Raw genomic sequence first — 14,140 nt, 5'->3', positions numbered from 1 at the left:
TCAGGTAGATTTTAGGTTATATAGGTAGATTGTAGAAAGTAGGGTTTTGAGGACAGTTCCTGTTACTGAGTCAACCTCGTTAAAAAATGAATCAGGTATGAGGATAGTTCTTTTCTTGTGTCAACCTCCTTAAAAATGAAACAACTCCCTTTTCAAGTTAAATATTGAAAGTAAACCTTCATTTCATCCAGCCGGTTGAATGCAATGAAGTTTGGGGGGCATGTACCTCGCTTTGCATCATTATGCTGGGGGCATGCGAACTTTTTGAGCATAGTTCCTTGTCTTGTGTCAAGCTCGTTAAAAAATGAAACAAGGGTAGGTTAAGTAGGTAGATTGTAGAGAGTAGTCATGAGCATAGTTCCTTGTCTTGTGTCAAGCTCATTAAAAAATGAATCAAGGATTTTAGAGCATAGTTCCCTGTCTTGTGTCAAGCTCGTTAAAAAATGAATCAAGGTTTTTTAGAGTAGAGTTTATTGTTAGGTAGATCGTAGAGAGTAGTTATGAGCATGGTTCTTTGTCTTGTGTCAAGCTCGTTAAAAAATGAAACAACTCCCTTTTCAAGTCGAATCTTTACAAGATCTTGAAAGTAAAGCTTCATTCCATCCAACTGGTTGAATGAAATGAAGCTTGGGGGGCATGTACCTTGATTTGCGTCATTATGCTGGGGGCATGTGAACTTAAAACAAGCATAGTTTTTCGTTTCAAGCTTGCGTAAACATGAAACCGAATCCGAGCATAGTTCTTTTCCTGTGTCAAGCTCGTTAAAAAATGAAACAAATCCTCCTCTAATTGAGTCGAGAGTTTGACTAGATCTCATAGATGTTAAGTTGTATATTTAGGTTAGTTATTTCAGTTTTTTGTTTTAGGTCCAGTCTTTCAAATGATCTCGTAACTCAACCTTCATTTCATCCAACTGGTTGAATGAAATGAAGATGGGGGGCATGCACTCTAGCAATTATGCTTAGGGGGCATCAAGCACAGTTTTCTCTCTGTTTCAAGCTTATTAAAAAATGAAACTACTTTGAAGCATAGTTTTTCTCTGTTTCAAGCTTTTGTAAAAATGAAACCTATTTTGAGTCAATTTCAGTTATTTTCAAGACTCGTTAAACTCATGAAAATCTCGAGATTATTTTGCTATCTTTCACTCTCGTAAAACAAATGAAAATGCCGAGTTCTTTCCGTCTTTTCCTGCTCGTAAATTAAATTGAAAGTCGGCCATATGAGTACATTTTTTATCATTTTTTCGAACTCATTAAAACTTACGAAAAAGTGAAAACTATGAGTACATTTTTATCCCTTTTTCAAACTCGTTAAAATTTACGAAAAAGTGAAACCTTAGAGTCATCTTTAAGCCCTTTTCAGACTCTCAAAATATGAAAAGATTGCCGAGCGTTTCTTTTACACTCGTTAAAACGGAATTAAAAGACGGTCCCCTTATAGCTCTTTTCTGACCGTAAAAACAGGAAAAGATTGTCGGGCTTTTGTCGTTTCAAACTCGATACGGAAATAAAACCACGTGTCCTTGATCGCTTTTTACTTTTCAGGTCAAAGACACTAATCATGAAAGTACTCCTTGGTCGCAAGATCAAGCGGTTCCCCCAGGTATTATTTTATACTTTTTCGGGCTTGAGGGACACAAATCTACGAAAAAGTTCAACTTGGAGTCTTCTTAAGTTTTTCAGACTCTCTAAAATTGAAAAACGCCGAGTTTCTCCTATACTGGGCTCGTTAAACATTTCACAGTAAAGGACCTGTTCAATTACAAACAGGAACGAACCGCTCCTTCCTAGGGTTCGAATCAAAACTAGGTTGGACTCATCCGAAGGATGAGCTTATAATCAAGCATATGTTATCCTCCTCAAGCTTGTTTAAAATAAAGAGGTACTTTCCAGAAATGGTGGGGGAAAAGAAAGAAGAATGAGCCTATTTGTTATCTTTTGTCTCAGAAGAAACTTTATTACCACTCTTGGACACGACACTTTTCATTCACCTGGGTTGGGAAATCCTTTACCTCACAGTTGATCAAACCACATTGAAAGTCTTCAGCCGGGTTCCGGGGATTAACTTTGAGTCGTTTATCACCAAGCCATCTGTCGTGTCATTATGTGTTCAAGAGGTCTGCAAACAAAACTTTCATCTGCAAAATACTTGTCATCCATTTGACCATCCCTGAGTCAGTCCTTACAGCAACATTTTCTCCAACTTGAAAAAATGATTTCGTGTTGTGGGCTTGCTTGCAACGGGTCGCTTTCTATCGACATCAGCACATTATCTAGAGAGATGACTTAGAAATCATCAGTACCTTGAAGTCTGCATGCATCAATGGCAGGTTTCTCGCCTTTGACGTCAGTTTACATCATTGACTCTCGATCGAAGGATTCCGTGAAATGTTCGACATCAACTCATTCATTCACATCTCATGGATTGTACTGGGTACTTTGAGAACCATTGACATTACTGGTGGTTTCTCTCACACTTGTTAACAGTTTACATCTGTTGGAAATAATACTGAGAGGGGGGGTGAATCAGTATTATCTAGCAATTTAATAAATCTTCCTTATTTGATCTTTGAATTATTTTAGCATGTCAGTACCATAAAATAATGAGCATGAAAAACAGATAGTCACACCAAAGAACACAAGATGTAAGGTGGAAACCCAATGTGGGTGAAAACCACCTGCTGCAATATGTCTCTATCTTCTTTCAATTTAGAAACTTCTTTTACAATGATTTTGTACTGGTGCAGTCCTTTACCAGTACGCAGGCTGCAACCTGCAGAGAGCTACAACTCTCTCTCTCTCTCGTTTTCCAGTCTACTCCTGGAAGGGAGCTACAACCCCCTACTTCTTTTCATAAAGCATCAGATGATCAACAAGTACATAACAGATGTAGATCACTACAGATATCAGATCAGCAATAACAGAACTAACCCAGAACACCTTATCAACAGAGAAATTCAATCAACAGAACATCTTAAAATAGAGACGCAGTTTTCCTTTCTGTGGCCTGCGACCAGACGCCGTTAACCTTCTGCTACTCTGCGTCCACACGCAGATATCCTTCTGCTTCGCTGCGTGCCCACGCACTGTTCCTTTGACTGCTCTGCGTTCTGTTGCTTCAGGGACGCACCCAAAGATACTATCGTGCCGCGTCTTTCGCTACAGAGACGCACCTGAAAACACTATCGCGCCGCGTCCTTCTGCTTCAGAGACGCACCTGAACCTTGATCGCCCTGCGTCCCCACGCAGGTCTCTCTCTACTGTGCTGCGTCTCGGCGCACTTGCCCTTTACGGTACCTGCGTCCCGGCGCACTTTCCCTTCACTGAACCTGCGACCCTTTAGATATGAATGATATGAAGGCTTCAGGACAAACCCAAACAGTCAGATCTACAGATCTGATCATGCGCCATAGAGATCACAGTCCATTAGAAGATTCGCCCTCTTAGATCTGGACTAGATCTCACCAAATAAGATATTCAACCCAAGACAATTGCTCAATCCAAATGAACTCCTTTGCTTTATATAGGCAAGCTCCTCCCCAAAACATGGAACAATACCACGAGCCGACACCATAGAAACACAAAACCGTCGGCTAGATACCACACAAGAAACCCCCACGTGCTTTTCTCTGCCTTGAAATGTGTGCACTGGGTAGACGCACCCCCTGAACGGCTGCCCGGCGTCCCTGGACGCGGGTTCTGCATGGTATACCTGCGGGGACGCACTTTCTGAACCGATTGCCTACGTCCTTCTTAATTTTCAACAAACTGAGAGCCTTACCACTGGAGTTGCCATCAAGTACAACATCTGTAACATACAGTCATACCAGAAAACATAATGCCAACAATCTCCCCCTTTGGACTTGATGGCAACCTCAACCTTACAAGCTTCAGCTTCATTCTCCCCCTTTGACATCAAGGGCAAAGGGTATGCTCCCCCTTAGCTCATGCTCCTCCAGATCTGCAACAAATAACCAGAAATCCACCATGAAAGAGATAGAGACATATTGCAGCTATTTCCAAGATCTCCTTCTCCATAATGCCAACAATGCATTATGTGCTCCCCCTGAGCCTTATACCACCAATAAGAAGATGTTCAACAATAAGATGATGCATCAACAACCCCCAGCTTTTGCCTGAGGTATTCAAATGTGTCCCTGGGCAATGGTTTGGTGAGAATATCAGCAACTTGTTCCTTGGAGGGAACATACTCCAACTTGACTTTCTGTTCAAGCACTTGTTCCCGGAGAAAATGGTACTTGATTGGTATGTGCTTGGTTTTTGAATGCATAACAGGGTTCTTTGAGATGCTGATTGCACTTGTATTATCACATAAGATGGGGATTGGTGGAGTACAAGTGATTTGAAAATCCTGCAAAGTCTGCATCATCCAAAGGAGTTGGGTGCAACAAGATGCAGCAGCAACATATTCTGCTTCAGCTGTAGATAAGGCAATGGAACTCTGTTTCTTGCTGAACCAAGATACCAGTCTGGAACCCATAAAGAACGCACCACCACTTGTGCTTTTCCTGTCATCCACGCTTCCGGCCCAATCTGCATCTGTATAAGCATGAAGAGTAAGATCTGTATCTCTAGGATACCATAAGCCATAATTTTGAGTCCCTTGAAGATATTTGAAAATTCTCTTTACTGCCTGAAGATGAGTCTCCTTCGGATTTGCCTGAAATCTTCCAACTATTCCAACTGCATGCATGATGTCCGGTCGGGTACCTGTCAAATATAGTAAACTTCCAATCATAGATCTGTAGGTTGGTTGATGTACTGCTGCAGATTCATCATTTGCACTGAGACTACATCCTGTGACCATGGGTGTACATACTGGTTTTGCATCTTCCATGCCATATTTCTTCAAAATCTGCTTGAGATACTTGGTTTGAGATAAAAAGATTCCTCCTTCCTTTTGTTGGATTTGCAAACCAAGGAAATATGTCAGTTCTCCTAGCAAGGACATTTCAAATTCTTTCTGCATGACCGAGGCAAAGCTTTGACTCATAGCTTCTTCATTGCTGCCAAAGATAATGTCATCTACATACACAACAAGTATTAGCAATTTGTTATTTTCAACTTTTATATACAGATTGCTATCTGCTGAACCTTTTGAGAAACCTTGTTGATGAAGATATTTGTCCAACCGATAGTACCAAGCCCTTGGAGCTTGTTTGAGACCATAGAGAGCCTTTTTCAATTGGCATACAAGATTTGGATCATTTCCAAGAATGAACCCATCTGGCTGTTCAATGTACACTTCTTCTTCCAAGTCTCCATTCAGAAAGGCTGATTTCACGTCCATTTGAAATACTTTGAAGTTTTGAAAACTTGAGAGAGCAAGGAACATTCGGATGGCCTCAAGTCTTGCAACAGGAGCAAAAGTTTCTTCAAAGTCTATTCCTTCTTGCTGCACATACCCTTTACAAACAAGTCTGGCTTTGTTTCTAATTACTTCTCCATTTTCATTCAATTTATTTTTGAAGACCCATTTTGTTCCGATAACATTCTTATCCTTTGGTCTAGGAACCAGCTCCCAAGTGTTGTTCTTTTCGATTTGCTCAAGTTCTTCATCCATTGCTTTCACCCAACATTCATCTTTGCATGCTTCTTTCACATTTTGTGGTTCAGTAGAGGAGAGTAATGCCAAATAGCTTGAGGCTTCTGCAACTGTTCTTCTTGTTTGTACACCTGCTTCTTTCTGCCCCACAATCTGAGATTCTGGATGATTCTTCTGAACATATCTGGATGGAGTTTTCTCTTCTATTCTTGTCTGCTCCTCTGGTTCTTCTTGAGGTTCTCCTTGGGGTTCTTCTTCTTCATTATTTTGAGGGTAGCCTTCATCTTCTTCTATATCTTCATGATGTACTTGCCTAGGAATATATCCCTTCTCATCAACCACTACATCAATGCTGTCAAAAATTCTGCCAAGTCTTTTATTGTAGCATTTGTATGCTTTGCTATGTGGAGAATAGCCAAGAAGAATGCCTTCATCTGCTCTAGGTTCAAGTTTGCCAAGCTGCTCATCAGTATTCTTGATGTAGCATTTGCTCCCAAAGATTTTGAAGTGCTTTACCGAAGGAGTCCTGCCACTCCAAAGCTCATGAGGAGTTTGAGTGCTGTTCACCCGGACACTTGTTTTGTTGAGAATAACTACCGCAGCATGTGCAGCTTCACCCCAGAAAGTTGCGGGAGTTCCTGATTCATCAAGCATAGCACGAGCCATTTGTTGGATTGTTCTGTTCATTCTTTCAACAACTCCATTTTGCTGAGGAGTTCTAGCTGTAGAGAATTCTCTCCTTATCCCATGTTCATCACAGAAATCGAAAAATTCATTTGAAGTAAATTCCCCACCTCTGTCGGATCTGAGGCACTTAATTTTGTGACCTGATTCATTTTCAACCAAGGCTTTGAAGGATTTGAATTTTTCGAATGCTTCATCTTTGTGCTTCATAAGTCCTAACCAGACAAACCTGGAGAAATCGTCAATAAATAATATCAAGTATTCCTCTCCTCTAGGTGTTCTTTTCCTGAATGGACCACATGTATCTGTATGTACTAGCTCAAGAGGCATGCTAGCTGATCCTTCTTTCTCTGGAAAGTTAGTCCTGGTTTGTTTTCCAAACTGACATGATCTGCATATGGTGTTGTCAGGAATTTTGATATCTGGAAGATCGCGAACTGCCTGATATTTGCATGCTTTCCTTATTTGTGAGAAGCTTAGATGTCCCAACCTTCGATGCCATAACCAGTGCTCTTCATCCTTGCTTAGATAGCATTGTTGTTGTCCTTCTTCAAATATGTACAGATTATTTGGAGTTCTTTTGCCTTTGAGTACTGTTTTACCTGTATCAAGATCACGAACAAGACATCCATTCGATCTGAAAATAACCTCGGTTCTTTGATCACACATCTGGCTGACACTTAGAAGATTATGCTTCAATCCATCAACATACAAAACATTTCCAGCTTTGACCTTTCCTTTTAACTGAGCAATGCCTTTTCCTTTTATAGTTGCAGGAGTATCGTTTCCAAAAGAGACTTTCTTTCCTTTTTCTAGAACAGAATAAGATTCAAGTTTTTCTTTATCACCTGTCATATGCTTCGAACATCCACTGTCAATGTACCATAGATTTTCCTGTCCCTCTGCATAAAATGCTATTCCACATCTTTCTGTTTGAGGTTCCTTTATTCTCCATGTTTTGGTGCTTGAGGCTTGCTCCTTTTTCTGCTGAAACCTGCTCCTGCATTCAGATTCTTCATGACCAAAGTTATTGCAAATAGAACATTCGACTTCATTTTCAAGAACCGAAAAGTTGTTATAGGTCCTTTTTGTCATCCCTGTCATACTTCTTTGTTTTTGAGCTTCCCTAGTCATGATTGTTTTATATGCAACACATTGAGCTGCTTTGTGACCAAAATTATGGCAAGAAAAGCATTGTCCATTGAAGAAGCTTCTGCGGTTATTGAATCTACCTGCCAACTGATTGTAATTTCTATTTTCATCTATTCTTGAACCAAACTGAGAAGATTTTACCTGTGGCTGGTTGTAGCTTTTGTTCACCCTTAAGATGGATTGCCCCTGATAGTTTCTGCTTGTATTTTGTCCCTGCTTTACCTGATTATCTTCATTGTTCTTCTGCTCATTTCTTCTTGCCGCATCAAGATAACTTTTTGAGGTGGATGCTTGAGAGGTTTCTCCATTGTAACCCAAACCTGTCTTGTTTAGAGGAGATCGCTGCACATTGATAATCTCATCCAAAGTTTCAGATCCTTTGACAAACTTAAGATTAATAGCTTTTGCTTTCTCAATTTCTTTTCTGAGACCAACAATTTCACCTTCTAGTTTTTCAAGATGTTTTTCTTTTTCATCAATTTGAAATTGTAGAGTATCAATGATCACATTCTTTTCTTCTATACATCTCTTGAGTCTAGTAATTTCATCATAGAGGTTATTCACATCTACAGCATCCTCATAATCATCATCTTCAAATGCCATTAACAACTTATATTTATTACCTTGTTCATCTTCATCACTGTTTGATAAACCATCACTATCTTCATGGGTGTAGTAGCTTTTCTTATTTGCACTTTGTTTCTTGTTCCATATAGCAGGTTCCTTTCCTTTATCCTTATAAGGACATTTTGCAGCATAATGACCTACTCTTCCACAAGCAAAGCATTTGAAAGGTAGCTTACCTCTGAACCTTCCAGAACCCCTTTGAAGATTTCTGACAAAATTTGATTCTTCTTCCTCTTCTTCTGGAACATGGCTTGCTTCATAGTAATCTTCTTTGCCTGATGCCTTAAAAGCAGCTTCCCTTCTGTCTGATGGACCTCCCTTTCTCATTTCATAAGCAGTTAGAATTCCATGTAGCTGAGACATAGTGAGAACACGGAGATTTTCCTTTTCTTCTATTGCAGATACTTTAGATTCAAACTTGGGGGATAATGATCTTAGAATCTTTTGAACTACTATAGCCTCTTTTATTTCTTCACCCAAATTTTTCATACAATTAACAATCTCATCTACCCGAAGAAAATAATTAGCCACACTTTCATCATTATACATCTTGAGAGTCTCATATTGAATCCTGAGAGTTTGAAGTTTAGCTTGTTTTACCTGTTCATCTCCTTCATAGCTCGTGACCATTTTGTCCCATATCTCTTTTGCTGATTTGAAGTGCATTACCTTCATGAATTCTGTTTGGGATATACTTCCTAATAGAGTACTGACTGCTTTTGCATTTGTTTCATACTTCTTTTTCTCAGCTGGATCTGTAGGAGTAGCTGAAGGAAAAGCATAGCCTGTTTCTACAATGTCCCAAACTTCTGTACCAAGAGATTGAAGATATGCAGTAACTCTTACCTTCCAATAATTGAAGTTTGTCCCATCAAAAATCGGTGGCCTGATTGATGCTTCTCTCTCGTAGTTGCTCATGATGACCGATCTACCTTCAAGCGATCAAGCTTCTCTGAAGGACCTGCTCTGATACCAATTGTTGGAAATAATACTGAGAGGGGGGGTGAATCAGTATTATCTAGCAATTTAATAAATCTTCCTTATTTGATCTTTGAATTATTTTAGCATGTCAGTACCATAAAATAATGAGCATGAAAAACAGATAGTCACACCAAAGAACACAAGATGTAAGGTGGAAACCCAATGTGGGTGAAAACCACCTGCTGCAATATGTCTCTATCTTCTTTCAATTTAGAAACTTCTTTTACAATGATTTTGTACTGGTGCAGTCCTTTACCAGTACGCAGGCTGCAACCTGCAGAGAGCTACAACTCTCTCTCTCTCTCGTTTTCCAGTCTACTCCTGGAAGGGAGCTACAACCCCCTACTTCTTTTCATAAAGCATCAGATGATCAACAAGTACATAACAGATGTAGATCACTACAGATATCAGATCAGCAATAACAGAACTAACCCAGAACACCTTATCAACAGAGAAATTCAATCAACAGAACATCTTAAAACAGAGACGCAGTTTTCCTTTCTGTGGCCTGCGACCAGACGCCGTTAACCTTCTGCTACTCTGCGTCCACACGCAGATATCCTTCTGCTCCGCTGCGTGCCCACGCACTGTTCCTTTGACTGCTCTGCGTTCTGTTGCTTCAGGGACGCACCCAAAGATACTATCGTGCCGCGTCTTTCGCTTCAGAGACGCACCTGAAAACACTATCGCGCCGCGTCCTTCTGCTTCAGAGATGCACCTGAACCTTGATCGCCCTGCGTCCCCACGCAGGTCTCTCTCTACTGTGCTGCGTCTCGGCGCACTTGCCCTTTACAATACCTGCGTCTCGGCGCACTTTCCCTTCACTGAACCTGCGACCCTTTAGATATGAATGATATGAAGGCTTCAGGACAAACCCAAACAGTCAGATCTACAGATCTGATCATGCGCCATAGAGATCACAGTCCATTAGAAGATTCGCCCTCTTAGATCTGGACTAGATCTCACCAAATAAGATATTCAACCCAAGACAATTGCTCAATCCAAATGAACTCCTTTGCTTTATATAGGCAAGCTCCTCCCCAAAACATGGAACAATACCACGAGCCGACACCATAGAAACACAAAACCGTCGGCTAGATACCACACAAGAAACCCCCACGTGCTTTTCTCTGCCTTGAAATGTGTGCACTGGGTAGACGCACCCCCTGAACGGCTGGCGTCAGGGACGCAGGTCTGCTTCAGGGACGCACCCAAAGATACTATCGCACCGCGTCTTTCGCTACAGAGACGCACCTGAAAACACTATCGCGCCGCGTCCTTCTGCTTCAGAGACGCACCTGAACCTTGATCGCCCTGCGTCCCCACGCAGGTCTCTCTCTACTGTGCTGCGTCTCGGCGCACTTGCCCTTTATAGTACCTGCGTCCCGGCGCACTTTCCCTTCACTGAACCTGTGACCCTTTAGATATAAATGATATGAAGGCTTCAGGACAAACCCAAACAGTCAGATCTACAGATCTGATCATGCGCCATAGAGATCACAGTCCATTAGAAGATTCGCCCTCTTAGATCTGTACTAGATCTCACCAAATAAGATATTCAACCCAAGACAATTGCTCAATCCAAATGAACTCCTTTTGCTTTATATAGGCAAGCTCCTCCTCAAAACATGGAACAATACCACGAGCCGACACCATAGAAACATAAAACCGTCGGCTAGATACCACACAAGAAACCCCCACGTGCTTTTCTCTGACTTGAAATGTGTGCACTGGGTAGACGCACCCCCTGAACGGCTGGCCGGCGCCCCTGGATGCGGGTTCTGCATGGTATACCTGCGGGGACGCACTTTCTGAACCGATTGCCTGCGTCCTTCTTAATTTTTCAACAAACTGAGAGCCTTACCACTGGATTTGCCATCAAGTACAACATCTGTAACATACAGTCATACCAGATAACATAATGCCAACAACATCATCGACTGGTAATCAAGTGGTTTCTACCATGTTCGACATCAACTCATTTATTCGCATGGCTAGAATCGTACCAATTCGGGAAGCAGAAATGAAGACCCTGGATCTAGTTTCCACCATCCAGGCTGCGAGGAGTTTTGTATTCATTATCTAAGTAGACTAATCATAAATAGATGGCTGCGCCCATACTGTGTCTACAAAAGTCTATGATTATGATGTACTACAAAATCATTCCTATATCAGAGTAGTTAGTCTATTAGTTAAAGTTTTGATCTGAGTATGGGAATGCCTACCTCAGTGATGATATAATCTTATACATGTATTTTGTGTTGAAAATTGCAGGTTCTGACCAGGCTCTCCACGAGATAATCCTTGAAATGATAAAGCGCTTCACCCTTCCTAGATAATACAAAACCCTAATCTATTACAGGCTTCGCACTTTATGGGGCAATCTGTTACACTAAAAAATGTCACCATGGCTATTTACAGTTAGTATGGCTCTATCAACAGTCATGCTATCCTCCTGGGCAAGTCTTATGCCTCTGCTCTCCATGTCAAACTCCAAAAAGAGAGAAAGTATTTATAAATGTATTTATCTCTGGGTACGCAGGTTCTCTCAACCTTACCTGCGGGTACGCACCCAATGTTCACAAAAGCTGCGTCTTTGGACGCTCTGTATGTAAAGGGGCAGGTGCGTCCCCCTGTAAAGGTCAAAATGCGCAAGTTTCATCTTTAAAAAGTTACTTGTGGTCATTTCTAGAGCATTCTAGAAGGTTGTTCGACATGTATTGAGCGCCTCCAGATGGTTCATGCACCCCTACTAAAGAGGAACTTATCCCATCAATAAGGAAGCTATCCCATCCAAAGAGGGGATTATCCCATTGATGGTGGACCTGATTAACTTCCTCTTGAGCACTATAAATACAGGCATTGGGCCAGAAGGAGGAGAGGTTGAAAGCTAAACATTTCTAAGGGTAGATGCTGCTGGAATTAGGACTCCCATTTAGAAGCTTGTGAGGAGAGATTGCCATCTTTGCTTGTTCTATTTGGAAGTGGGTGAGCTTTTTCAAAGTAAAGGAGAACTCTTGATGGACCCTGGGAGGAACTTGCACAACACCAAGTCTCAGGTTGTAATTGTTCCTTTCGTTTCCTATTAATGCAAATGAGTCCATTCTTCTCAATAACTTGTTATTTATGAGTTGTTTCATGTACTCCTTGTTCTATGTGTTAAATATGTTTTATTTTATGAGATTATCAAGTGCTATTTAATCGTTTGATTGTTAGTGAATGCAGGTTTCGAAGTGAAGGAGGAGCTCATCCGGATCAGCGAGGCTGGACTGCTACAACAGTGTTGAACTACAGGTAGGATCTAAACACTTGATTTCTTGTATGGTAAATGCATGTTTAGAGAAGGATTGCTCTTGTTTGTCTTGTTTGTCACTAGAGAGTCTTAGGCTCCTAGGGAGGTTGGTTGTGTCCGCACTATCAACTCTTTCTGCCTGACACTGAGGCAGAGCGCACTAGCACAGAGGAAGTCAAAGAATTGGCTTCCCAGCATACAGATGAGTAGGAACACTCAAATCAGGAAGGAAGTGGTGGAGAGAAGAAAATCACTCCCTTCAAAGTGAGGAAGCACGATAAGGAAACAATTGTTGGACCCAAAAAGAAGCATAAATCATACAGGCAGATGCACATCAACCCGATGGTCCTTGGAGAAGGGTATCTCGATGAGATCGGTGACGAGCTCATAGACACAACAACAGAGTTGTGGCAGCAATTTGAACAACAATACATGAAGACATTGGGGAGCGTCCAGAAGGATCTACATGAGCTACAGATCCAGACCAGCAGGATTCAAGCGAGATTTGGGAAAGCAAGCCTAGCGCAAGGGAGAGGGATAGTATCAGAGATGGAATAGACTCTAGACCTCAAAGTCATACCCTTACCAAAAGGATCTGTTCGTGTGCAATTAGGGGAAGATCATGTTGTATTAAGCACAGTTAAAGATATGGGGGTAAACTTGGCCACATTGTTGCTTCAAACCCTCCATGCACTGCATCAGGGGGTTTCAGATGAACTTAGGATTAGAGAGAAACACACCCTTGTCGTAATCAGTGAATTCAAAGTCAACAATGAACATATATTCGTAGAGAAAGCTTAGGCACTGAAAGAAAAGGATGAACTGCAAGCACAAAGTCAGAGCCTAGAGGTAGCAATAGAGAAGGCATGTAAGTCAGTTCCAAAATTGAACATCCTGAAGGATGCCGCAACTATAGAAAAAATCAAAAAATTGGTTGCAGCGGTTTGCACGTCAAAGGGTGAGATCGAAAAAGTTACATTCGATTTTCATGAATGTCTCAAAGCTTCAGCTGAAGTTGAGGCCAACCACTCCGCCAAAGGTTTGGGAGCAACGCAAAGCAATGATCAAGGAAATCATGGGCACACTGGATACAATAGTCACAGAATGCGCAATGATGTTTGATCAAGCTATGGAGTTATGGACGAACTTGCAGGAGGACCCAAACTTGCAGAGGCTTAACACATATATCCGAGAGACACAACACAAGTATGATGAAGTCAGAGCGACTGTGCGCACTTTGGCACCAGCCCAACGCCTCGTGCGATTGCAGGAAGGCAAGCAGCTGCAATCAGAGATGGAAGAGCTATAGAGGAAAGAGGCCCTTCTCAAGGCTAGATTACAACCATGGATAGAGGAATCCTGTCAGCTTACTCTATCGCTTCAGTAAAAGTTAAGGATACTGCAACAGACACAAGGGACAATGTGCCTAGTAGTGGAAGACCCGACGACAGAAAAGCTAGAGGAGGAATTGGAGCGGGCCACAGTACAGAGCTCTATTGATATCGTAGCATTACAGGTTGAGTTAGGTGGCCTCCGCATCAAGATCGAGGTGCCAGCCGAGTGACTCAAGGGCGAGTCATCATATTTGTGTTGGGGGCTTGTTGGGATAGGGTCCCCAGGGTTAGTTTTTGAGTTAGTTTAACCAATTTTTGTAAAATTTTTGTAAAGGATGTAAAGTCTTCACGAAATGTGGATGTGAAGCTCACAGATAAGTAGGAGTCAAGGGAGATTTAGCCCCTTGTTTGGGTAAGTAATAGGTCAATTTTGAGACTTACCCATAAGTCGCAACCCATGGTATTGTATTGGAAATGCTATATATATTTTCGTCATATCGAGTCT

This window comes from Pinus tabuliformis, chromosome 7 (assembly GCF_031772625.1).
Source record: "Pinus tabuliformis cultivar Carrire ecotype Pingquan chromosome 7, CPIR1, whole genome shotgun sequence".
NCBI lineage: Eukaryota > Viridiplantae > Streptophyta > Pinopsida > Pinales > Pinaceae > Pinus > Pinus tabuliformis.
The sequence above is the reverse complement of the archived record's forward strand: the minus strand, read 5'-3'. Positions refer to the sequence as shown.